This window comes from Phalacrocorax carbo, chromosome 2, assembly GCF_963921805.1.
Source record: "Phalacrocorax carbo chromosome 2, bPhaCar2.1, whole genome shotgun sequence".
NCBI classification, from domain to species: Eukaryota; Metazoa; Chordata; class Aves; order Suliformes; family Phalacrocoracidae; genus Phalacrocorax; species Phalacrocorax carbo.
Genome location: NC_087514.1, coordinates 83056962 through 83080104, shown reverse-complemented (window position 1 = coordinate 83080104; position 23143 = coordinate 83056962). Strand labels below are relative to the sequence as shown.

Here is a 23143-nt window from a genome sequence, read left to right as displayed (position 1 = left end):
ACTGTTATGTAAATTTTCTATTTTACATACCTCAGTTATTCACTACTTCCAACCTATCAAGCACATAGAAAATTTTCTAAGTATTTAAATGAACGCACTTGCCAGTTAATATTATTTTCTCCAGAAAAGGAGGTAACCCAGAGAGTGAGACTTCCATTTTGAGGTACTCATTTGCAAAACACCCAACTGTCTGGGGCAGGTGGGGGGTGAACTATCTCAGACAATTTCTTAACCCATGAGAGAATTTCAACTCAGTGTAACTGAAGAATTGGTAATGGTCAATGAACAAAAGGAGCTCCTTGCTCTAGGATGTGCTGTGCTTGTTATGGCACTTAGTGCATGCCTGCTGGGCTCAATTAATTTCTATAGCCCTCAATAGAAAAAAAAAAAGATACAGTAAAATTTAGACCACGTGAGAGAGGAGTTTAAAATAAACCCGAAGTAAGGAAGGACCAGTATTTTTGGAGATACTAGAAGTACACGAAAGAGTCGTTGCCAACTGGCAGACTGTGGGGCAGAGAGCCTGCCAGAACAAACTATCCTGTGCTCTGGCGCAAGGTTTTGGCAAGCTTTACTCTGTCTATTGGAAGTATATTTCCCATGAGTCCTGGCAGCACCAGGCAGGCTCTTATCTACGCTGTGCCCAGGCAGGAGTGAACACAGAGAGGGGACAAAGAAGAGCTAAGCATGAAGGAGAGCCTATGGTCAGGCAGGGGTCTGGGACTACCTTGCACCATGTGGGAGCACAAGAGGTAGAACTGGGATGGGAAGTGACTGCAAGAAAAGCCCTGAGATCCAAAGACATGAAGGGAGAAGGATGAGGACAAGAGGGATTCACAGAATCACAGAGTGGCAGGGGTTGGAAGGGACCTCTGGAGATCATCTTGTCCAACCCCCCTGCTTGAGCAGGGACACCCAGAGCAGGGGGCACAGGAACGCGTCCAGGTGGGGTTTGAATGTCTCCAGGGACGGGGATTCCACAGCCTCCCTGGGCAGCCTGTGCCCCTGCTCTGGCACCCTCACAGGAAAGAAGTTTTTTCTCATATTGAGGTGGAACTTCCTGTGCTCCGGTTTGTGCCCATTGCCCCTGGTCCTGTCATTGGGAACTATTGAAAAGAGCCTAGTCCCATCATCCTGACACCCACCCTTTAGATATTTATAGGTATTGATGAGATCCCCCCTCAGCCTTCTCTTCTCCAGGCTGAACAAACCCAAGTCTCTCAGTCTTTCCTCATAAGGGAGATGCTTCAGCCCCCCGATCGTCTTGGTAGCTCTCTGCTGGACTTGCTTGACACATTCCAAATGGCAGAGATGTCTGTGCCAATAATTAACTAAAGAGGGCTCTGCACATTAAATCAACATCTTTGAAAGAGGACATTGCTGTGATAAGGGGTAGGGCAACTGTGCCAAACTGCAACGGCAACATCCCCAGAGCAGGAACACAGAAGTGCCAGACAGGGGAAAATCACCCTGTTGGGACAGGAAGAGATTACATGCTGGTTGAGAGCCCCCGGCTGGAAACGATATTTGCTCCCTCATTTTAGTTTGGGGTTTGCAGGGTGGAGGGGCTCTGCGGGGAGGAAGATAAAAGGGGAAGGAGATTGTTCAAGGCAGCAAGACAATCCTTAATTCATACAAACAGGTTTTGGTCTTTGTTCCAATCTCCATAGCGAGCAAGACTAAGTGTGCCTCCATGCTGCCTCACAAAGGGTTGACAAAGGTTGGGTCAAGATTCAGAGGGCTTGGAGGCAGCTAGATTAAGTCTGACACTGAACAGGAGTTAAAATCAGAGTTTTGTACAATCGAACTTCTCTCTACCAAGCCTTCCTCATGCGTGTTTTTTCCTTTCCCACTATCTGAGCTAATGAAGAATTGTCCATTACATTGGTCCAGCCCCAAAGCAGTTGCTCAAGAGGAGCAGAGGTGAAACAGTCTCCAGTACTGCAAAAAACCACACATACTGGGAGACAGGAATGGATTAAATACAAGCACATGGTTCATCTGTTTCTCCATTCACTCTAGTATTTAACTCTATTAAGGTTATTTTAAATACAGAGGTCTCACTCACTACCGCAGTGGGATATTTTTTGAAGTAATTCCAGAATATTTTTACTGTGCTGCTTTTTTACTTTTTTCCCCACTCTAATAGGAAAGCCTCCCCCCAAAAAAAAACCAAAACGCACCTCAATTTTAAGAAAACACGTTGATTCTTTTATGTCCTCAAGGTCTTGGCAAGCAGGCAGATTTGGCAAGCAGAATCATGGCCAGGCAGCAGCTTTTAAGTTTATGGACACGAAGGCCAGTGACATAAGGCACATACACACTGCATCACAGCTGCTTGCTACTGCATTTCCACAGTGGGTCAGTGACTCGATTACATAAACAGTGGAAACAAGAGATCAAATCATCCTCAACAAAGTCAATCTATTAATAAAATAAAGTCTTAATGGGTATAAAAAATCAGGAATTGGCAAAAGGTTCCTTGGCTTAAAAGACAGCCCAGACCGGGGTTTGAAGTTACTGGCTCCAGTAAACGTGGCTTAAAACAATCTTCAAGATCTATAACTTTTTGAAATATCATGCACGGCTTCACTGAGCACATGGTATATTAGGATTCTGGCCATACAAAGAGGAAAGGCAGTATCTTACAGAACCTATTTCTAACTCATGCTTCTCATCTTTGCTTCAAAGAAATCCTCAGATCATCTTCATTTCTGTCATATCTGAGGTATGATAAACGTGTCCAAGTACGGTCAGCTAATTATCTTCAGTGGATCATTAGGAGCACTGAGGAGCTTGGCTTCCTCCATCAGTGGCAGATGCCGAGGGCTTTTAATTTAGGCACTTAAGTTTGTTTCTTAAGCTACTCGGTGAGAACTGCAACACTACATTTACAATTTTTATAAAACCTACAGAACAGCAAAATCTTCTTTTACATAATAACGATGTGTTTCAGAGCACTACCAGCCCTCTGTTGTAAGGACCTTCACACATGATCAACTAGGGCTTCAAAACAGCATATAACCCAGGTATATAATTGTAGCTGAATTCAAATAGCTGCTAACTACAGCTAAGTTACAGTCCCTTACTAAGACTCAGGTCACACTGCAGGGATAGAAAGAAGCAACAAGAGGGGAGGAGTTAAATCATCCTCTCTAACAGTTAGCTGAATTTCTTAATCAGCTGGTTTGTAATGATTTATTGCTTGGCCTAGGCAATTTGCTAAAAAAAGTCGGTGTTTCTCTTATGGTCTAGGAAATGAAATTTCAGATGCCAGTATCTAACTATCTTAAGACATAATAACATGATACAGTTTTCCTGGAAGCACGGTCAGGGAATTTCAAATCGCCATCACACTGTGTCAGAGTGAATCCTTACATAGTACCTGCAAGATACCCTCTGAAGTCTTGAAGTGCTCCACAATTGTTGAGGCAGCAGCTGGTCAAAAAACAAAACATAGTCTGATCTTTGCTTTATTGTTGATCTGCATGATGTCCCTCTTTTGGCTACTCTATGTGTTGTTCTGTGCAAACAATCGGACTATTTGTCTGGGAATAGAAATATTCTGTATACTGAGAAAATGGTCTAATTTTTAATTTTCTTTTAAGATGACGTGACAAAATTCTTTCTGAAGCAGTACAAGTTACATGTACAGTTAAAATGAAAAATAGAAACATTGTTCCAAGAGAAAGAGAAAACAGTCTCAAAATACTTAATGAATTTTCCATGCATTGCTCCATCTGACCAGTTCTATTAATCACACCATACAAGATGCACTACACCTTCTCACCTCCCAAAACTGCACATATTTTAGGCTTGAGAAAATTAAACCCATGCAAAATTGAGAAACTGTAAGCTCCTGAAAACAGGGGTTTAAAGAGTCTTATAAATCACACTTCTGGCAGAGCTAAGTTTGGAGAAGATCTTGCTCTTAGCTTAGACACTAGTGACTGTATTTGTTTTTTATGTCCCTGTTTGACTGCTTCATAGTAGAAATATTTGTACAAAATTTGTACTTGTTAGCTAGGACAATGCACACAAGCCAGTTGTTGAGGCCAACAATACCCCCGAAGCAATGCTTCAGCGCTAGATTGCAGAAACAGCAAAGAAACCCAAATGAACCCAAAATTTCAAGGAAGCGCTCTTTATATCCCTCTAATTGGGTGGACACATCAATCCTTGTTAGAGCACCTCAGTGATTCATTTGTTGTTTACTGAGGCATGTTCTGGAAGAGTCCACTGGCATGCCTTCAAGGGTCACAGAGAAGGCTCTTCCATTGAAATTAAAAATCTAGTTGTCTTTAGCAGCTTTTTAATAAACAGGATTTCCATTTGACCCACATGAGAAGCTTGCTTTGTTGAGATTTAGAAAGAAATGTTTGTCCTTGTAAAAGAGCACACGGGGCTGTTAATATTCAGAATAGATTTTTGCAGTGATGAGGTATTATTAGCACTTAAGTTTCGGCTCAAAATGAATACAGTTTCTTCCTTGTCTCAAGAAGTTCTTCTCAAGGAGTCACCTTTCTTCCTCTCAGAGGCAGCAGCCTTTACAGACACCAGAGGCTTTTTAAGAAATGGATTTTCAATCAGACCTGCATGAGGCGAGAAGCTGGAGAGCTCCAACATCTCATCAGGCATAGGTTTGTACAAGACCATCTGCAGCGCAGGTGCATGCAGCCTAGTTTTAACACCAGCTATGCCAGGTGCTGGTAGACGTGTGGGCTATCCCAAAGCACCGTGTGGGCTAACGGTGTATTCACACTGCTGCTTGCATGGTTTCTGCAGATTGCTGAGCTCCATGCTGCCATGCAACGCTAGCACATGCCTTCAGCTAACTCCAAACTAGTAGTGCATCACACAGCCATCACAGCAGCACCAGCAGTGTAGACATGCCATACAATTTTCAGGCAGAAGTAGAAGGAAGCAGCTTTCAATCCAGCAGCCAAGTTGTGCAGCTTGCCTGGTGGGTAAGCCCTCAAGCATAGCCCATCACGCTCCCCACGCCGGTAGCTTCCCCACCCAGAAGGCACCTGGCATCACCCAGGGGTGGTCAGGCCAGAAAGCTTCATGAGATCACAACTTCACTCCAAATCACAAAGTGCTTTTTTCAGCCTGTTCTCCTTGATGGCTTTTAGCATTTGTATCAGGGATGATAAGCTTAGCCATATATTTGTTATATTAGTTACATCACACTTTTTACAAGCTTAAATTCCTTTATTCAATGTGAGTTTGTTTTACAGAAGCAAAACCACTAGAAAACAGGGGTCAGTGTCCTGTTACCTGTAACGGAGGTAACACTGGTTTGCTATAAATTGTGTTTATGCTGACTATCTGTGCTGAATGACACTGGACCCATTAACATTTGTACGATGGAGTCAGTCTCTATAGTGCCATTCATTTGTAGAAGTGTGCAAATACAAGGTAGTAGGATCTCCATCACTACTGTCATCTCTCATGTTGGCCATTTTCTAATTATTCAGTTATTTAAGGTTGACGTTAAGAGGGACTGTTAGATTTTGCAAGCATTTCTGAGGAGGTATGTGCACAAAAAAAGGTTTAAAAGGTTTAAAATGGAAGATAGAAGTGGTATATTTAACACTGATTTTTAAATGTTATTGTTATTCAATTTAATTCTATTGAAAAGAATGGGAAAAGGATACTGACTACTCCAGGCAATGCAACACTGAAACTAGTACTGAAACACTCGGTCGGAAGGCAGAACTGTGAGGCACAGTGCAGTGTATCATACTGGTGCCTACATTAGTGGAAGCAGTAGGGTAAAATACACATGAAATTCTACAAGAGGTGGCTAAACATTCTCAGAAGGATAAAATTAGCTCCCACAGAGCATCCTCACGAATGTGGCTATGGCGCTGCTGGGAACAGAGCTAACTCCCACACTTCTAAACTACCAAATGCACTGCAGATATATTCCCACTTTTATGGCTGCAATATAAATGAGCAGAAAACTGTGGATCCATAGCTGTAGATCTGACATATTAGGAATGGTCCAACTGTTCTCCACTTCCAGATAAAATCAGAAAAGAAATTTACTTGCAGTTGGTTTCTCAAAAATCCCCTCAATGGTCCTTTCTTTTTACTGTACTGCCCCAGGACATAGTAGAAAACGCTTTTCAGGGTGTTTCGGTAGGCAGGAAGTACCCAATGAATTACTGTATGAAAAGATAATATGATAGCTGGGCTTACCCCACAAAATACAGCTTGACACAAGTGCACTTATCTCGCCGTCTTGACAAACTTTCTCATGTTTGGCTAAGAGTCCTAACTTCCCCTCCCACGAGCAAGTGGTACCGTTTCCCTGCAGCCAAATGGCTGACGCAGTAGACATGAATACGAAAAACCTGTACAAAACGAAGCCCAGTTTCACAGCCATCTCATAAGTGCATGAAGTGAGTGTACTGTGTACACACTAAGGACTGTGCTGTGAGTGAGTAAAGAAAATTTAAGTGAGAAAACAACACGTATTTATAAATTATGCTGAACAGCTATCTACAGGATAAGACATTTCATAAAATGTGCTAATTTCCTGTTTACAATATAAAGGATTTCTTAAACCAGTACCAGTGTAGCAATTTGTTATCTGCAACACATTTTGATTGCTGCTTTACTGATCTAATTATATCAAGAAGTACAACCTGTAGTCTCAACAACCTGCTTCTAGTGGGAATCAGGAATTACAGATGAAACAGTCAAGCTAAAATATGCTTTTGAAGCAAACTATGAGTATCTCTTACATTAGCCAAAAAAAAAACAACCACCAAACAAAAAAAAACACAAACAAAAGCCTCCTTTAAAGAGATCATAAATATGTATTAGGAATTAAAATATAGTTCCTTGATTAAAACTGATGGAAATCCCCCCAACACTCCCCAGTCAGCATTAAATGAACATTAAGAAACTCTTGAAAGTATGAACCCAAGTTTTCAGTTCAATGTAACAGTTTTATCATAACAGCCTACTCACTATTTATAATATTCGAATCAAGACAACATTAAAGTAAGAATTTAGTGAGACTTCTGCCGCTGTCTTGCAGTGCCAGGATCACAATATCCCATGAGAGGTCTGGCTCCTGCCCAAGGCACAGAAGTGTCGGAAGCTCTGAGGCATCCCTTTACTCACCGTACCACTTTACTCACACCTGAGTTTTACACATCAGTCTCCATTCAGATGTAAACAAAAGGATTGCATCATAAACCATAAGGGTTATTGCTTGCTTTTACGGGAATTGAAACAACTTTAAAAAAGGAAGCTTAAGATTTGAGTTGGTCTTCATTTAAGCAAAATAGATATGGATGTCAGAGATGTAGATGCTCACTGAGGTCACAGTCTGAGTTAACCCACTTCTGATTTCCCACACTCCCTTGTCAGTTCAGACAAACAGTGATCTCTGGGAAGATTTAGCCCTTTGGCACTGAGGTAATTCACTTACTAGATTATAAACCAAAAAGCATTTTATTGAAAGATTTCACAATTAGTTTTAATTTGTGACAGTCTGTGCATTTTTTTTTAATTCCGTAATGTGATGTTTCCATGTTCTAGTCATAAGATGGATAGTCTTAAAAAGGTGGGTTTAGATTAAAAACACGCTTAGAGGAACAACATTAAAAATCATTAAAATCTTGAAATTAAGGTGTATTTAGGCGATACAGCTAAGCCAAATTAAATAGCTTGCTGTTTCAAGTGGGATAGGCCTACTGCCCACTCCCCTTCCCTTGCAGCTGGTCTGGCTCTTAGCTGAGCCCTGGGCGAGGTGATTCAGCTCACTGAGCTGGGAGAAAAGGAGCCCAGCTAGAAGAAACAAAGCCAACAGGAGAGAGCATGCAGCCAGCCCACCCTAAGGAGCTGCTGATTCAGTTCAGCCGTCCTACCTGCACCCTTGAGGTGGAAGTATCTAACACCATAGACGGGATTAGTTCTCAAATAAGGAAAAAAATCCCACGCATTGTAACTGAAGTTTAAAATTTGCAAGCTATGTAATTTGCCTCTAACATAAAGTAGCGGGACCAGCTCCTTGGTTAAGATTCATGTCAAGCACTTGATTGGCAGCTGGGGACTTGAACATCTTCCCAGAAACTCCTACAAATAAAATTCTGCAAAAAAGCAGAAGGGGTAGATATTTAATTTATTATTCCAAACGAAGACACTGGTACATGGTAAAAAGCTGTCCAGTCTCTCTAAAGGATGGTACTCATGGCATTTTTATATGAGCTTTCACAGCCAGGCAGGCAAAAAATTAGCCACAGGTTTAAACCCTTTGCTTAAAGAGGGTCACTTTAAAAAAGATAAATAAGCTATAAAATAATAAACTATAAAAGAACATGTTTCAGCTCTTCTCTGTCCAGTTCAGACCTGAACCTCAGCTTTCAACACCTTGGTGACTGCTTTGACCAGAGACATTCTCTTGCCGGTTGGTAATTTATATAGCACGGAACAGCCAGCTCCATCAGTAGAGGCTGAGACTGACCCAGCCAAACCTGGACAATAGTCTGATGAATATGTTACTCGCTTCTTATATAGGAGACAAGTCTAATACCTCAGCTGGAATCAGCAAGAGCAAAAATTTATACCTCGGCTGTCCACATGTGTTTCTTATGCATTAAATTATTAGCTAGCTCCAAGTGGGTAAGTCTGCCCTTCTTCTTCAGCTAGAAATAAAACCTGTATGATTATTCCTACTGAATTTGAGCTGCAACAACTCAAACATTTTCCAGTAGAAAACCCATAACTGAAAGATTCCCAGCCAGCTCCATTGTCATGGCCAAACCTCAAACCTTTTTATGACAATCTTAAAAAAAAAAAAGTAAAAGAAAATAAAAATTATAAAGTCAAAAGTACTCTTCACTTGACTAGAAACTGCTGACAGGTTTTCATCTAAACTTTCCTCCTATCGGTATTACACTTCCCATTTGCTGAAAAAATGCAAAGGATGTAGTACTACACAGGAAGCTATAAAATCTATTAAAATGTATTGGGATTTCAAATAATTCACATTATAGCTTTTGCAACAAGTTTTATTATTGCTGCACATCCTCAGGGCGCTTTACTAATAGGCATGCGATGTATGTGTTTCTTTAATTAACATGCACTTGTCCATAGCTTTGTATGCTACTGCATGTTTTAGGTCTTAAACCTCAAAATTCTATGAACTGCATTCTTTATTAAGTGGCTAGTTACCTTATGGTAGAAAATGGGAATGTTTTTACTACACTACTGTTGAAGATTGTAGTCGCAAAAGCATACCCTAATCCTGAAATTCAAACTTGAGGGTTGATTTTAAAGTTCATGTTTATTTTCATTGGCCTGTCTCTTAAGTAGAAAAGGTTTTCGTAGAAGACTAATTATGCCAGCCATATCTGGATTATACATGTCAGATATTTCTCTATGACAGATCAGGCCAGCTCGGGAGTTTAAACATCAGCATGCACATAATACTTGAAGATAAGAACTATTTGCTAGGGCGCATCAAGAACTGAATGAAGTTCCACCATGGTCATTTTTAGCACTTCACCTTGCCTACCTATTGCTTGTACTTCAGAGCTCAATAAGGCAGCTGATACAATGGGCTTGGCTGCATCACTTGTGAACAGTTCTTAAAATAACCAGATTCACCACCAAAACACAGCTGAAGTCAGCTCCGATGCAGAACGTTGACTCAAAGCCAGGACAAGCAGTGAAAGCCCCATGACCACCCTAACCCGTCATTCTCATTCAGTAGCTCCCACACAGAGATCTACTGCAGAGAAGAGGGCACTGCCTGTGCATACACTAGTGTATGCTCCCTACCTACCTTAGTACATACTACTGCATAGTAGTATGTGCTTGCATAGCCGAGTATATCTAGGACACGCTCCCTTCCCTCACCGCCATAATTACTAGGTCTGCTGTTTCTCATGTAACAGGCCTAGGCACTGGAAAAAAAAAATTATCTGCTCTACAGATTTTTCTGCAGCCCTTAGTGCCAGTTTATATGAGTTTATTAATATCAATAAGGCCAGGGATTTTGTCTCTGACCAAAATAATCCTAACCACAGGCATATTTTTTTCTGACCTATCTACTCAACATGAAAACTGCACTGCTGCACACACTTACCTTCCACAGATTAAAAAGATAATCCTTCTTCCTCTTCATTCAGTAGGAAACTCACCTTCAACATTGATACTATTCAAATTAACCTACCACTGGTTTCTCAAAGGAACCAAGGAAGAAGACAGGAAGAAAAGCAAACAGATGACAGAACACCCGGATTTAATGTTCTGGTAAACGCTTACGTATTACGATCGTGAACACAAGCACTGTTGTATCACATAAGAGCATCAGACCCAATCAGTGCTGCCCACCCAACCATCCAAATTACTGTGGAGTTCTAGCAGCTCACAGCTCTCTCTTTATTAGTACAACTCAATTAGATTCAAGGCAAGTACTCAATGACCAACAACATAAATAAAACCGGAATCAAGCCCACAGCTCTAATTCTGCTCCTAGACGTGCCTCCCTTATCGAAAGGTTCGCTTTAGAAAATGCCAACACGCTGTTGTGCGCGGCTCCAAATCCATATGTCGTTGAATAATCTAACAATTAGCACCTAAACAAAGGTGAGCATTTCCCCATCTCTGCTAACACCAAGACACGTGCATGTGTCTTGGAACCAAGAATCCGGTTCATGAAACAGAAACACACGCACAAATCCTGCAAGTGCTTCTTAAAAGCACAACGCTATTTCCAGTAAGCACCTATGGAAACTAAATAAATCTCAGGTACAAAAAGGTCGATTGATTTCAAACACGTAGTCCAAAGTAGCATGGAGTAGCTGCAGCATGGAGAGCCCCTGGTATTGAACCAGGAACTTCAATGGCCGCTGCCCACTTGCACACAAAAGATAGATCACACAAAGATATTTGTTCAGCTAAACATTAAGTCTATTCAAAACCATTTCTAAATACACACCAAGGATTTCTTTAGAAATGAGCCTAATTTATATCAGGCTCAACCTTCAAAGCTGTTGTTATTATGCCATTAAGTTTGAGCAACCATGTGTTGAAAACGTGTGTATAGCCTTCGTTACACAGTTAGATTCACCACTCATCTGTGGAACAGCCCAGCAAACATCTCTGCAGCCTATAGATTAAGCAACAAAAGACATCCTAGCGTCATACCAATCAGAATTACACAGCTGTCCTCAGAAATAGTTTACAGAGTAAAATTTTCAAACATATCCACATGACTACATGTCATGTAGTTTGTTCCTTGAAACAAAATTTAGGAACTGAAAAGTCCCAGTCATTCTAGTAAGCTTTACTCCCCTTCTTGCACATCAGCCCCAATTTGAAGAATAGTGTCAAACTTACAGCACATTTCAGGAATTCTGTCAAAAGTGCTATGAGAAATCTCTGTTTAACAACCTATGCTGGTCAGCATCAATAAATTAAACCTCCTCTTGCCGGCTCCAGAAAAGCCTTACTCGTATATTTCCTTATAGCATATACCATGTCCATAAAGCTTCTTAGCCGAGGGTTTATCTTTTGATCTCTATTTTAACAGAGCTCAGACATACTGCCAATAAATTAGTATGCTTGGGAACGGTTTTGTTTCAGCTGAACTCATTTCTCTGCACTCAAGAATAAGCTCGCTTCAAAGGTTCCCCATGTGCCTGATCCCACAAACCACAGGGCTGGAAAGGACCTCAAGAGAAGTCTGGATAGTCCCTCTTCTTGCCCCAAGGCAGAATGAGTTACATTTAAGTAATGTCTCACTGGTTATTTTCTTACCTTTTCTTAAAATAATCATTCTCGTCTTTACACTGCACAAAACCAATGTGTTCATTTTTTCCCTTTCATAGGTCCTGTCTGATCACTCTTATCGTTTGCATGTGCATTCACTTGAACGGTATCTCTCTTTTATGTGGCATATGACCCATGCAAGTAATCTCTTTAAATGTTCAATGCGTAGTATATGAAAGGAAATTCTTAGATGTCCATTTTAGGACAGTTAAAAGGCAATTTATTCTATTTTGGTTGCAAACGCTTACCACAACTAAGGAGTGGACTTCTGTTATTCTTGTTGTCCCTTTCTGGTCAACAAAATCTTTATAGTAATACTGATCTCATATTCTTTAAGCCTACCATGTACCATCTTTATTAGAAATGATTCCACAGACAAGGAAATTTTACTATTATTTATCCATTTCAAATTATTAAAATTATTTTAACTCAAGTTACTGACCGTCTTCCATCTGTTACAGCGCACAGAGCAAATATTTCCCACATAGAATCTAAAGTTATGTTTATCTACCCAAACAGTGGATATCCCATTTCTAATGTACAACACAGTTACTTGCTAGTCCTTGGTAGCAGAACAAGAAAAGATGCCTCCTGGTTTCCATGAAAGGCCTTAATGTAATTTTAAGTTGTGAGGTATATTACTAACACAAAAAAAAAAATTCCACCATGTTAATTAAGATGAACTCTTTGTATGTTTTATTTCAGATGAAGGGCACCTGGGAGGTATTCCCAGCTGTGACTCTACAACTTTGAAATATAGTCTCTTAGAAACCGTGAGCAGATTTAGCCACAAATAACTAAATGCGCCTAGATACATGAAGTTATATTTAACTATCTCCCTACCTAATTAGATCAGGGAACCAGAATCATGTGGCTGGATTAATTAAGATAAAACAGGGCATTTGTAGTAATTAAATTTTAGCTATTTGGTCTCCTTTCCAGCGCAGGGAGTCAATGAACACCGTCAGCGCAGCAGACGATGACTGGCGCTTCAGAACATGTGTGCACCATGGATGCAGTCCCACCAAAGCCACTGCGTTCGCAAGGCAGCGCAGGGGGCTCCTGCGGACAGCCTCATTTTATTTGTTTGTTTCAAGAAGACTGAGTGGCCAGAGGAGCTCTTTCTCTGGAGAAGTCCCTGAGGCTGCTCAGAGGAGAGAAGGTTTCCAGAGGCAGCAGAGTGAGACAGGCAAGAGATTCAAGCTGGGAACCTAGAGCTCAGCAACAAAACTGTAAAAATGCTGTGAGGAGCATGCAGCAGACCCACAGAGAGACCCCAAAGAGGTTGGGAAGGGAGTTTGGGACCAGGGAGGACTGTGGAAATTTGCTTCAATGCAGAAAACCACTGTGTACTTGAAACCAACATTAGTATTTGAAACTTGCAAGGACTCATGGTCAGAGATCGGGCTGTGAATAAACCTTTTATCTATTATTTTGGTTCTCTCATCACTGTAAGTTATTAATTAACTGAGATGACTAGTTGTAATTCTAATGAAAGTAACGTCCTTTGAGATTTTTGGTCGTCTTTGGGAGCTCAATGTACAGGTGATGATCTAAATCAATCCACTTCAGTTCTCTGGCCCCCTACTTGGGGACCCTCCACAGCGACCAAAGGCTATTTTGTGTCTTCACTCTGTAGCTGCAAACTTGCACTTCAGAAAAAAAGGCATATATATTTGCCATCATGAACTCATTTGGCCGGAACATGGCCCTCATCTTGATGGCATTCATAATGAATTTGCACAGCAATCATGTTGTTGTCTCCATCATTTATAGATGTTATGCTTTACTTGGACACAACAAAGATCTCAAGCAATTAGAAGTGGATCCAAAGATCTCTGTGAAAGAAACTCAGGCCAGTACGACTGTGACAGCTACTGGCCTTTATGCATTATACAGCCCAGCAAAGCCACAGCTTGACAGACAAGCTTTGTCTATTATAATAGCAAATGTTTCCCCTAAAAGTATGTTTTGTAAGGTTTTTCAGCTCACTAATATAGTTTAATTATGATCTTGCAGCAATTTGTTTAATGTCCTACAGGCATCAAACAAATAGTTCTTCTTGAAAATAAGACTGACAATGCAAGCTATCACATACAGGTTTCTTGGTTTTTGGTTTTCTGTCATTTAGTCAAGAGCCAGTTTTGCTTAAAACTATAACAACATGTAAAAAGGGAAAAATTCTATTCCCTTTCAGTCAGCAGAAGGAGAAATCACATTAATATTTCTTCAGGTAACAAGAAGTTAGAAGTGTTGAATGCTTTTGGCTGGCAGAGCTCCAAGATTTCCATATTGTTACAGAATTTGCATAAAATTTTGTTTAAGATCAAGTTCTCATGTTGATATGATCTCACTTTAGTGAACATCTAGATTTGAGAGCCATACCCATGCAAACAGTTGGGGTCCAGGAGCATTAGTTTTAGAGTTTAAAGTTTTGCAATAAGTGGTTCTGTTCTCATATCTGTGTTTATTACACAGGAATGACATCACACACTTAAGCTTATGACATAGATCTTACTGTGTTCCGCATATCTGCTAACACACATATTTCATCTTACTGTATGATTAACAAGGTGTTCTCTGAAATAGGTTGAATTAGACCACAGCTGAAAATACGGACTTCTAAAAAGGATAACCAAGGGAAATGGCAACATAACCACCATGATAATTTAATTGAAATTCAGATAAATGATCTACAGGAACATGCCAAGGAAGGATACGGAGCCAACACTAGCTGAAAAATAAGTAAGTACTAGCTTGAAGGCACCAAAACTTCTTTTACTGTGACAGATTTACAAATATGCACAGAGATAATACGGTATATACTAACGTGTTAGAATACAAATTTTCTATCAAGAAGCATATTGAATGGCTTCTTTAAGCAGGAGAAAATGTGCCAGAGAACTTTGTTTTTTAAGTAGAAAGGAAATAAAAGCTGCCGAGATACGTCTTTCTATTCTCAGACTGTAAATTTACTGTCATTGTTTCACAGCAAACTCCTGGACAGACTTTTTTTCTGAACCACAAATCTGTCAGTGCAGAACTTCCTTCACTGCCTATCACCTCCATGTTCTAGATGGTGAGGCACTCCGATATTCAGTCTCTTGCCTCACACAGTCAATGGCTGTGGGAGAACGTGCAAAGCCAGCTCATTTCCCTCAACACCACCCTCCACATATCAACTCCAAGTTAGAACAGAGTCGGCAAGTATTTAAAGACACAATATTTATCCTGCTTCAAGCAAGGGAGATCCATTACCTTTGGCATTTGTTGACTGCTATGTTTGCTTTTCTCCATAATGCCTTGGTGACAGCATTGTTTCAAGAGATGTTTACAAAAACAGCTGTAGGTGATTTGCAGTATAGTTTGAACCCTTGGTAACAGAAGCTACCTGAGCACCGAAGGCCACTTTCAAGACATTGTGCCACAGTGGATTGTCAATAGAATGTATTGTTCAGTCAGGAATGAGACACCACGAGGGGTGCCACATTTCTTTTGCCATCACCACCAATAATTTGTTCATGAATCTGTCAGTCACTGACTCATCCACAGAAGAGGGTGACAGCTGAACTTTCAGTGACCTTATAATTATTCTAGTGCTTATAAAAAAATACTGTAATACTAGTTTTCTTGACTTTGTTGAAGCTTTTACTCAATATTACATGCACAGCAGAAGAGTACACTCGCGTGAGCTATCGTATTTCAGTGCACATAGCAGCTCTTACTTAGCTTGGTTCTAAAGTATTATTCATTGAGGCAATGTCATCAGTTCGAGGCAACTGGATGTAAAGCATGGGCCACTATGCAGAAAAGCTGAATGTTCCTCTACATGTCACCTAGGGAAACTAGCACTGAGGAAATCATTAAAATGGACAACACTGGTGGAACATCAGATGACCACAAGTGACTTAAAAGGGTTCTGCTACTATCTCTGCACTGTAGGATGGTTTTCTTCAAGGTGAAGATACCTGAGGGTAGGAAATGAGAAAAGGGAACAGCGTACAGGAACGGAGAATGGATAAATCCTTCTCTGCAAATTACGCCAGATCCATGAGAAAAAACTGTCTGCACAGACAACTTGTCACTCTCCTTGAACTCTCACATCCTACATGAAGCTTTCTAGAGGCATCCAGATGCTCTTAGCTATGAATGCTAGAGTTATGCGGAGCATGTACGGACTGCAAACAAGGAAAGAGTTTCCACATTTCCACCTTTGCTTTAGCCCGCTAATTTAAGCATTCGAATTATAGGCTCAGGGGCTAGCTATCCTGAGCACTGAGGTACACTACAGAAGCCTCACATGCTCCTAGTGAAATGAAGTTACAAACCAACAGCACACTCTCCTCCATCTCAAGCAAAATATGGAAGGGAAGAGCATGGAAAATCTGGCCAGGTTTTCATTTTACGCTCTGGGGAGCTGTTGCCTCCCTCGCTTCATGGGCGTTGTAGATCTGAAAAGGAAAGCAACAGTCAACAGGCAGCTTTCACCCACTCTTCCGTGAAACCACCTATTCCCACCACGGGCCGTACATTCACTGGTGTAGAGTTCACACACAGGGATGAGCGGTGCTGCTGGAGGACAATGAGCCCCATTCTCTCAGACCACCTGGTTCGGCAACCTGATGATTACAGCCGCTAGCACATCTTCCCCATTTGCCTCAGCTTTTGTGGTGAAAGCAAGAAACCCAGAAGAGCTATTTTTGCCACCTCAGAGCTCACTGAACTTGCTTCCTCCCACTAGCTCAGCACAATCAGTAGCAGAAGACAATCGTGCACTTACCGGCGCTGGCCAAAATACAAGCAACAGGAAACTTTGCGTATGAACAGGGAATGCCGAAATCGTCTCAGCACTGCATCTAGTGGTGGCCAGTTTCACCCTATCCTTTTCCAGACTCCTACTGTTATAACACCTCTAGCCTGTTTTTGGTTTTGTTTTCTTGCTCCCTGAATGACGTGCTTCACTGCTTTGAGGAAGGATGACTACAGGAAGCTGATGTAGCAATTCTCAGGCTCCAGTCTATCATGGACAAACAGATGTACCAAAGGGTTTCTCATGGTTTTACTCTCCCATGTTGATTACATGTTTGCAACGGGGTTTTCACTGTTTTCTACAGACAGACTTGTGTTTGTTTTGTGTGTGCTTTTCTAAGGTAGTTAAATGACAGAGATGTGTATCAGTTCTGTTATTGTTGATCCATTCTTTGTTTTGTCTAACTTTGCTTAATTTCTCCTCCATAGTTCAGCGATCGTCTTAAATTTGCCTAACAGATGCACACCTACAGCATCCTGCTATGTGACCACCTTCAACTCCATCCTAAAACAGTTAATCACGTCAAGCTGTAATTTTGAATATGAGCCCCTCCTTCACCAACCAATCACATATGGAAATCTGTAATAGCAGAAGATAAATTCACAAACTAAAACCAGGCTCTATCCTTTTGCAGGGGTTATGCTCTACATCCCCTCGAGTATTTACGGACTACTGAAGCAGGAGACTGCCGGCAGCCCCCTGATTTTACTGCTGGTAGAGAAATGGCTTCCATCTGTCATGCAAAGTCATGATGGCATAGATTTTTGCCATTAAAGTTAATCCTGTAGGAAGCTTTGCCATTATAGTTACTAGGCTTTTGCCTGGAGTAAAAGGTTATGCTTCAACATTGCATCCACAACCTCTTCGTGCCAACGCATTGGTACTACAACCACCATCGTGACATCGTTAGCAAGCATCCATCAACATACTTTTATAAATAGCAAAAGGCAGGTAGTTAAGGCCCAATCTTATTACACATTCAGTGTTGTATCGTTTACAAGGACCACAAGTCTCTAATCAAAATGATGCTCCTACCATCAGTCCTACAGTTCACTTTAAGTGCCAAGTGCACGCTGCGCTGAACAACTGCTAGGGCAGTGTACATAAAATTAAATCTTTTGAAAAGACATTCAAATTCCTACAGGGTAAAAAAAAAAAAAAAAATCCCTGGATCAGCAGATCATAATCATATGTGGAACTACTTACCAGGCTAAAATCTAAACTATGCAACATGTGACTAAAAAGCATGTGGCTTTCCCAACACTACAGCACTGGTGAGGTACTTGGCAGCCTACACCCAACAAGTCAGATCAGCTATACAGCCTACTTAATTTCTATTCTGCAAAACACATCAAAAGAGATCAGCCTCTGATTTATATCCTAAGACAGAAGGTTTTTCTTAATAAAACTGTTTCCTCAGAGTTAAATTCCATTAACCATACTTAAGAGGGAATTACTACACATCTTGCTCCCAGGCAAAACCTGACCATTCCGCATGTGTCACAAATCAGTATCTCTTTACATTTATTGGTATGCTGAAGAACGTCAAAGGATTTTATTTTCAGATTCGTCAGGAATCTTTCATGTTTGAGGAATCATGTTGCTATCGATCAGTTTCTATTTTAAACTTACAAATTTTCATATCAAATAACCAATAACTACATTTTTGTACTAACAGCGTGTCTCCATCTTGAAGTAAGAAGCTTCGCTGGCATCACGCTTTTAAGAAAGACAGCTGTGATATACAAGATGCTGTAGAGAAGACTTTAAAGTCCTTTCCATCCTGCATGAGGTGTTTCCCCCCTTCTTCCCCCTGCATTTTTTTTTTTAATCTTGAAGGCATTTCCTACTAATGCATGAAACCTCTACTATGCTGCATATGGTTTCTGTTTTCGAGTCTCTAATGCTTTCAGGAATTTCTTTGATTTCTCTAGTTGTTACCTCATTCTTGTCGTTCTTGATTGACACAGAAGCAGCAGTTCAAGCCCCTCCTAAGTTTTCTTTCTTTAGTTATGAAGCTGTCTCAAAGCACCTGTACAGTACTTCAAAACGGCCTGCCTTTACTACACTTGTAGGAATGAAGGTAGAGCCTTGAATATTGGTTGATAACCTTTCATTATATTTGAATAGCATTCAGTTTTCTTACTTGAATAACTCAGATTTTAACCATTAAATTTACAGTGCACCCAAGGACACTACGTTTACACCTACAGACCTAAATCAAAACCTGGGATTTGCACACAAATGTGCCTTTACAAATGTAGCATCTCCTTCTTGCAGATGGAGGGGAAAAAATATTCTAAAATTCTTGTTTTCAAAATTAGTGCAAAATCAGCTTCCAATGGTACTTTTCAAAATAATTAGTAGCTCAATGGTAGCTGAACGCCTGAAAACGTAGCCGTACAGAACTTCCAAGATTTCATGGGAAGGCCTGTTTCTGCCCTGCAACCAGCTTCTGTCCCTCAGAGTACCCCATCGGGGCATGGGTGGATGCCTGCACATGGGAAGAATTTAGCATTGTTCAGACAGAATCTGTCCTGTACACAGGAGGCTCTGCGGAAGGACTTCATGGTTCACTGCATGGGGCAATGCTACCAGTAGAAAAGAGCACAAACACAAGAAGCTTCACTTGGAAAATGCAATTTATTCCAGAGACTTCATGCTGAAAGATCAAACCACACAAATACTTAAGGACTAGAGATAGCTCTAGAGATGGTTCTGAAATTATGGAGTGTGCACGCTATAATCTCAGGGAAAGGATATGCTCCAAAGGTATGCCACTTCCTGAAATCAGTCAGTATTTTATCAAGAGGTTGCTTCAGTGCGTGTTGCATTTTAAATGCAAAGAAGCACGGAAAGGGCGTGGGGGGTGGTGGGGAGGGGAGAACAGGAAAAAAGACCACCTGATCATTGCTTCACGCAATAACTGGAATAGTAATTTTACCAGTTTTACCTTTTAATGTTGATTTTATTTTAACTTGATAACTCAGAGGTTCATATCAACAGAAAAAAACCTGCTGCGTGATTGCTTTTTGGCAGCTACGCACGATTTCCCTGAATTACACAATCAGCTATTTCACACATGAAGCGTACAAGAATAGACAGAGCCACCATGAATTTCCCAATGCTTTGGGTTTATTCTGCCCACCGACCACAGTCGGTGCTCTGCAATTAAACAAAAACAGCCAGACACAAAGGAAATATTTGCCGCATACAACCCAGTAGGTAGGGAGATCACAAAGCAAAGCTGCTCCTCATATGAAGTTCCATGAGACAATGAGTAGAGACAGCAAGTGCAAAAACCTTTGGTCACGTCCTTGCTTCTTCCTTTTCCCTCCATCCTAAAGCTTAGAGAGTCTGCCCAAAATTCTCAGAAACACCCTGAATACAAAAGGATTGTGCGGGTTGAGGTATCTCTCCACTGGAGACAGTGGTAGCAGCAGATAGCGCATCTTCCCCTGGTACAGCGCTCCCACCCCACCCTCTCACTGTTCCCGTGCTTAATGGGGAGCAGCTACACCAGGAAAAAACCCTCAGTGCTTGAAGCTTGGCTGCAGGTCTAGGAGGTGCCTGGAAAGCATCTGGCAAGCAGAGAGGGGGCATTGAGACAGATTTTAGGGCTCTGACGGCAGCGCTTCTTCAGGCGAGACCTCAGTTGAAAGCACTGGAAATACCAAGCGATCACCATGTGAAAGGCCTTGGAGTGTATGTTCTCCAGCGAATGTTCATCACCCTAGAAGGGAAGCAGCAAAACCCACCGCCACCCTCTCTTTAGGAGCCCACTCGCAATACTCGTTTGTCATCTTTAACTCCGGCTTGGCAAATGCACCAGTTCTCTACGTGGTCAGAAACTAACAGTCATTAGCTTACAAAATTACCCATTTCAACAGGCTTCGGCACGCTCACCCTAAAGAGTAACATATACCCTAATTGTGGACAAGAGCATCTGCCGGGAAGGAGAAGGGGCGGAGGAGGGACGAGCACCGATGCCAGCATCGAGATGCAACAATTCGAACAAAAGAGATTTCAAGATGTCGCACTAACACGCGCAGACACACGAAAATCTTCCTCTTGAAAGGTTGCTCCCCCTCGGCAGAGGGAGATGCTTCAGGAGACCGCCCGGACACGCAGAACACGGGTGTCTCCCCCTAGACGGAGCGCGGCCGCAAGCGCGTCCCCGCGGCGTGGCCGCTTCGCAGCGCGTCCAGCGGTGCGGGGCTGGCTGCGTCCAGCGCACCCCCTTGGCCCGCCTTGGCCAAACGGAGCCGCCAACGGGCCCGCCGCGCCGGCGCTGCCGCAGAGGACCCCCTGCGCCGCCCCCCGAAGGCCGTTTTGCGGGGGGCTGGGGGGGGTGGGGGGGTGGTTGGCGCCCAGGGCGGGGGTGCTCTGGGGGCACCCCGCAGGCACTCGCCTTCCGCCGCCCCAGTTCTGCTGCGGGCGGGGTGGGGCAGCACCGCCTTCCTCTTCCCCTTCAGAAATGCCAGATTTTGTCTCGGCGAGGTGAGGGGGTGCACGGGACACACTCACACACGGCGGGGGGGGGACACGACACACGGGTCAGCTCCGCCGTCGCGCACGGTACCAGATGCCAAAGCCAAGCCGGGCGCGGCGTGGGGGTGACGGGTGTCGCCGCGCCGCTGGGACACCCCCACTCACCTCGCCGGGGCCGGGCGAAGCCCCGGTTTTGGGGGGGGGGGGGGCGGGGGGGTCGCAACGCGGCGCCTTTGTTCCGCCGCCGGCCCCATCCCCGCCCCCGCCTCCGCGCATGCGCCGGGCAGAGACAAAGGCGCGGGCAGGGGCGGCGGGGCTTCAGCCGCCCCCCGCGGCCCCCCCCGGGCGCCCACGCGGCGTGGCGGGTGGTGGGTGGGTCCCCTGCGCGTGTTTCTCCCCCCTTTCCCCCGCCACGCCCAGCCGAGGCGCGGGGAAAGCTCCTTGCGGGAGCCGCGCTTGAAAGACACGCGTGTGCGTGGGGAGAGGCGACACGGCGAGGCGGGTCGGGAGGAGAAAGAAGAAAGGTTGCGGGGAGGTGTGCCTTGCTTTGGGAGGGGGGAACGGAAAACGAGGGGGGAAAGGGGGTATCTGGGGGAAGTGGGGGGCGGCGCTCGATGAATATTCATGGCGGGGCGCCGGGCGCTGTGAGCGGGGCGGCACCGGGGGGGCGGCGGCCGGCCCTCCCTGTTTTGACGGCCGGTCCTCAGCCCCTGCCCAGGCAGGGCTCGGGCAGCCGATGCCCCCACCCCACCCCCCCAAAAAAACCAAACAAAAATCCTTGCCATAGCGCCCCGCCAAGAGCAGGGATTAAAATCGCCGTCGCGTCCAGCCGCACGCGTGACCAGCGCCGCTCCTGCACCGCCTCGCCGAGAACAATCCCATTGTTGCCCGCCACCGCGGGCACGCGCCGCCCCGCGCCCCGCCGCCACCGCGGGCTGGCCTCCCCCGCACGCCCGGCCCCGCCCGCACCCCGCACCGCACCGGGGCGCCGGCCCCGCCGAGTCCCCGCGCAAGCCGCCTGCCCCCCCCCCCCCCCCCCCCGCTCCCACCCGGGCACCTCCCTGCGCCACCGCCGCCCCCCGCCCCGCAGCCGCCCTGCCATCTTCCTAGCGCGGTGCGGTTTCTTCCCCGAGCGATTCCTTTCGTGGAGAGGTTTGGGGATAATTTTTAAAAAAAAAAAATATTATGTTTTTTCAAGCAGCCTCCCTTCGGAAACCGATTCAAGGCACCGAAAAGAAACGGGGCATAAACCACTATTATTCCCACCACACCCACCGCCGCCCACCCCGCCCCAGGAAAGCGTTATCGGGCATTTAAATTTCACGGAGCAGCCTCGGTCCGTTTTGTGCCTCGAATCCGCCCCTCGGCGGTCTCCCCCTCCAGGCACCGAGCCCCTCGCACCGACACTCCTGAAAACGTGCCCGGGGTGGCGGCTCCCACCCTGCTCCGCGCTCCCCACTCGCTCCGATTCAAGCGCACATCGCCTTTCCCCACGCCCGAGACACCGCGGGGAGTGCGGGGCGGGGGGTGAAACGACAAAACCGGCAAAACTCCCAGGTTTGCCGTGTCAACGGCGTAAGCCAGATGCACCCCTTCTTACCTTCTTTCTGCTTTTCCTCCCTCCCCCTCTGTGTATCTGCGTGCCGGGGTGTCACAACGAGAGTCCCAGGTACCGCGGAGCCCGCCCGGCTTGGTCGGAGCGCTGCGCCTCCCCCCCGCTCGCTCGCCGGGACCGGAGCGGCGAGCGCCTGCTGGAGCAATGCCGGCGCTACCGCGGCTGCTGCCTCTGCATTTCCCACTCTCTCTCGCTCCCCCCTCCCTCTTTCCCTCCCTCCCTCCCTCCCTCCCTCCCCCACCCCCCCACCCCCTTTTCTGTGACAGTCTGTGGGCAGTTCAAAAGCCACACGCACTTATTTATTTATTTTCCAGCCTCGCGGGCGGGAGATGCGGCGCTCGCGCTTAGGGGGCGCACGGACCCGAGGGTTTAAATACCGGCCTCGCACGCTGCGGGAGGGCTCGCTCGGGGGTCCGCAAACGCGCCTT

The 23143-nt window shown here is 44.3% G+C and overlaps 1 protein-coding gene across 1 annotated transcript in view; it reads right to left on the bottom strand.

Moving 5' to 3' along the window:
- BASP1 (brain abundant membrane attached signal protein 1) overlaps positions 1-22833 on the bottom strand; it is a 53603-nt gene extending 30770 nt beyond the window's left edge. The window contains exon 1 of the mRNA XM_064443421.1: positions 22701-22833. The gene's annotated coding sequence lies outside the window, so the exon portion shown is untranslated. The remainder of the gene's footprint in view (positions 1-22700) is intronic.
- Between the last annotated feature and the right edge of the window lie 310 nt (positions 22834-23143).